At 42.9% G+C, this 4,473-nt stretch overlaps 1 pseudogene; it reads right to left on the bottom strand.

Moving 5' to 3' along the window:
* Window positions 1-4,052: 4,052 nt before the first annotated feature.
* LOC120605725 (uncharacterized) lies at window positions 4,053-4,171 on the bottom strand (annotated as a pseudogene).
* Between the last annotated feature and the right edge of the window lie 302 nt (window positions 4,172-4,473).

Raw genomic sequence — 4,473 nt, 5'->3', positions numbered from 1 at the left:
TGCCTGCCTCGCAACTCATCACTTTTTTTTTTCCACTGGGTCTTTTCTGTTTTTTTTTTTTGAAGAAAAAGGGAAAATCCCCATAGCTTCAGTGCTAGTCAAGCATTTCAGCTTCTTTCCTGGCAATAGTTGTCTCATTTGGGGCTTGTGACTGATTTAAAGGCTGCCCATCACTTCTCCCTGTACCTCCATTAGCCTTCCAATAAGGGAGTTGTACCTTGTAGTGAAAACCACAATAATCAAGTGAGGCAATGAAGGAAACTCCACATAGAAAGGGAACAGGAGAGCCTTTCCAGGACCACTCCTCCAAGCCATCTCCATCTTTCTTGCCACTAGGGTGACCGATCATCCATTTTGCCCTGGACCAAAGGTCCCTTCCACTGGGAAACCCGTCAGTCCCAGGCAAACTGGGACACTCGGCTACCCCAATTGCTACCATCTTTTTGCCCAGGCCAGGGCAAAATCCCCTCCCTTTTTAGCTCAGAAGAAGTACGTTAGAAATTTTCAAAGGGAAGAACACTAAAACATTACTGGAAGTCAAAAATGAAATACCCAAATTACCAAGCACAAAAACATAAACAGTGCAGAGTCATTTTCTGACTCAAAAATAATAATGTTCTAGCTACAAATTAACTTGGTTGGCACGTAAATTATTAACATCATAGACTGACTTCCCAGCTAGAGTAGATTTTTTAAACAGGAGGACACTAAGGCCCAGAGAGAGAGAAAGTTAGGTTTCCAGGATCCACAGCTACTCAGTGGCAGAGTTGGGGCTTGAAGCCATGTTTCCAAACGCCGTAGTGTTTTCTCTATACACCAGGCTGCCACTCTTACAGGCTTATGTATCCTCTTTCCTTTCCCTCAACTCTGCCCTGTCCAAAGACCCCTTCCTTTAAGAAGCCCCTTTGTAGTTATTGATCAGTTTCCCCTCAAGTCTCATCTTTGTGTCTTTTCTCTCTTGGTCTACAATGATTTAAAAACAATGACTGCACACACAGAGGTGCCCACACATGACCTGCTGTTCATTGCCCCACCTCAAACCTTGTGATCATTCTCCCCTCCCAGCCAAATTATCATTCACTGGGATTCTACTCTTTTTAGTGCCCTCTCTCACCTTTCCCTCCATATTCATCTTCCCCCTTTCTCTCCTGAATACCTTGTTTATAACCTTCACTTCACTCTATTTGTGCTGTTGGGGTTTTTCTTTCCTCTCTTTATTCACTTCCTTCAGCAACTGCATTCAAGGAGGAAGACTCCCAGGACAAGGGTGGGAGTTCCTCTCCTGCACTTCCAGTCCTGAAACCTCTGGAAGGAAGGGGCTCCAGTGTTTCCTGTGTTCCAAGCTTGCTCTGCACGCCCTATTTTTTCAGCACTCCTCCAACATCCCTGCCCTTCCAATCCATTGATATATTCAACTTTGCTACTCTAAAGACATTGATCAGGAAGGAATATAGTATATAGAATCATATAGGCATCGGAAGGAAATGTGGAAGAGAAACCAATCCATCCTTACTCGCCTTCCCTTGCCCTCAGCAAATGCAAGATTTTTGTCACTACATCCTCATAGATGGTCAATCAATATTGGACAAACATCACCAAGGGTGAGAAACTTGTTCCTTTCAAGAGATTGTGTTTTAATGTAAGATGATTTAATCATTAGAAATTTATCCTTCATGCTGAGTCAAAATATGTCTCCCTGTAACTCATCCCCAGAGATCCTGACTCTGCTTTCTGTCCAGACTGTCTAGCTCTTCTTCCAGAAAGTACCCTCTAAAGACAGATATCACATCCTTATTGATTTCTAAAATACACATATCTGGTGTCTTAAACCAGTCTTTAAAGGACATGGCTTCTGGGTCCCTCATCAGACTATTCTTTGACCTCTGGCTGATTTCTGGTTAATGGTCTACGTATTATCTAACTAGGACAAAATGTAGGAAGATAAGAGTTTCCTGGTTCAAGATTGTACTTATACAACTGCAATTAAAATGCTTTTTCCTGTGGACTCCCACTTTCCTTCACAACATACCTAGCAAATTTCATTTTGATGGTTCTAGTTTGTCATCTCAGCTTATAAAGTGAAACTTTTGAAATCCTGAGTCAGTCATCTGATAGTGTGATGACGACTTAGATAAGCATGCCATACTTGGGTTTACCTGAGTCCTGATGGAAAATATTGACAGGACAACGTCAAAAACAGAACCCTGCTTCGTGTCATTAGAGACCTTCTATTCTCAAAAGTCAGGGGAGACTTCATGGAAGAAGTAGGACATGAGCTGGACATTGAAGGTTTGGATAGAGTGAAGAGCTGATGCGCCTGGAGGGGAGAGTGTATGGTAGGGGATGGGAGATGATGAGGACTGCATGAGAAAATGTGCGAAAAGAGTTACTCAAGATGTGGGGTGTGTGGTTATGGTAGTAATGATGATGATGATGTTGGAGAGTGGGCAGCAGGAAGAGGTTGGTGTATGCACCAGAGAGGATAAGAATTGCTCTTGTGGCTTTCTCCTCTCCTATTCCCACAGTTGTCCATTTTCCTTGCTGTGTTGCAGAACCAGAAAAGAGATTTGGAAGGAGGCTCAGGACTACTCCTCAGGTGCAGCAGCAGGCTATGGCAATAGTTTCAGCTGTTATGGTGTGGGGCAGTGAGGCATCTATTGCTTCTCAGTGGCTGACTTGAGTTTTATGGAGCAGAAGAACCTGTGACTCTCACCTGAACTCTCCAGTCCCTCAACTTCTGGGGGCTTCTCATACCATGGACCTATTCAGACCTTCCTGTCTCTCTAGATGACCTTCCTGTCTCTCTAGATGCTGGGACATGCTACAGGTTCCTAAGGCCCACTTGTCCCAGGCACTGATCTTTTATGGTCAGTTCAGTTTGCCCTAAATGGGTAACTTTTGACCATGAGTTCTAATGTTGCCTTAGAAGATTCAGAGAGTAACTGCTTCTGTAACCGTTATGCCGTACATCTGAAACTAATGTAATATTGAACATCAATTGTAATTAAAAAATTAAAAAAATGATCTTATAATTTTCAAATCTAAAAGCCAGATTAGCCCTCCCTACCTCCCCCCCAGGATAGAGGAGGCAATGCCTAGACTGTGATCCCTCGACTTGAAAGATGAGAAGGCAGGGGTCCCACCTGTGTGTGACCATCAGATGGGGAGGATGCTTCCAGGTGAGGCAGCCCAAAATTTATTTCAATATGCAACTTGTTTATATTTCTAGTATGTTAGATCCCAATCCCCACCCTATGGACAGCCTATGGCTGAATTGATTTCCAGACTCCTCATCAAAATGACCACTGGTGGTTCTACCAAGACTGAACTTGTGTCTGCCTTAGGTGGATGGCTGCTTAGCATCAGCTCAGGTGGATTTTTCTCAGTAATTTCACTGCACAGTTTATGGATTATATTAAATTTCTATTGATTCCAGATACTAGATACAATCACTTGTGTTGGAGTTCATTTCCCACATTCTACAGAAAAGTTAAGTTGTTCCATAGAGTGTTGGGGTGCACAGAATGGGTTGGGGTTTTCCCCCCTATTTTTTTCACTACCCTGGGATTCCCTCTCTGACTTGGGCAGAGATCTTTTTCTCTTCTTTCTCTGAGTCTTTCACAACTGTTCAGAACAGAGCTCCACAGGTCTCCCCGCCAGTGAGTGAGTCTGCCTGAGGAAGTGTTGGGCATTCTTCTAGGCACCCAAAGTGAATAACAATAACATTTGCATACTATTTACCAATGTACAAAGCCCTACAATTTTTGTCTGTCTGTCTTTCTTTCTTTCTTTCTTTCTTTCTTTCTTTCTTTCTTTCTTTCTTTCTTTCTTTCTTTTTCTCTTTACTCTCTCTCTCTCTCTCTCTTTCTTTCTTTTCTTCCTTCCTTCCTTCCTTCCTTCCTTCCTTCCTTCCTTCCTTCCTTCCTTCCTTCCTTCCTTCCTCCCTTCCTTCCTTCTTTATTTTTTTATTTTTAGGTGAGGCAACCCTTGGTTGACCTCACAGATTGCAAGGACCTTGTCAGCTTACAATCCCTTAATTTTTTATTTTTTTACGCCTACAGCACCTGGTCTTCCTAGGTGGTCTCCCATCCAAGTACTAACCAGGCCTGATCCTGCTTAGCTTCTAAGATCAGACGGGATCGGGCTTGTTCAGGGTGGCATGGCCATAGACAAAGCCCTCCAATTTTAAAATTTAGTTTTACCTAATCTTCATATTTGTTAATTTCACATTTAATTATGTTTAATCCTCAAATGCCTTGTGCAGGAGATATTGACATATTCCCTGGCCATACTTTTGAGATGAGGAAACTGAGGCTCAGTTCCTCTCTCATGATTACAGGGAGAGAAATCAGCAGAGTCAGGGTCTGAAGCCATCTCTGTGGACACCAGACCATACAACCTTCTCTTAGAGATTTAGTTTTGCAAATGACAGGCACTTACTTGGCTATATAAGGGGAAAACTGCTTAAACCCT

Source organism: Pteropus medius, unplaced genomic scaffold, assembly GCF_902729225.1.
Source record: "Pteropus medius unplaced genomic scaffold, Ma_sr-lr_union100, whole genome shotgun sequence".
Classification (NCBI taxonomy): Eukaryota; Metazoa; Chordata; class Mammalia; order Chiroptera; family Pteropodidae; genus Pteropus; species Pteropus medius.
The sequence above is the reverse complement of the archived record's forward strand: the minus strand, read 5'-3'. Positions and strand labels throughout refer to the sequence as shown.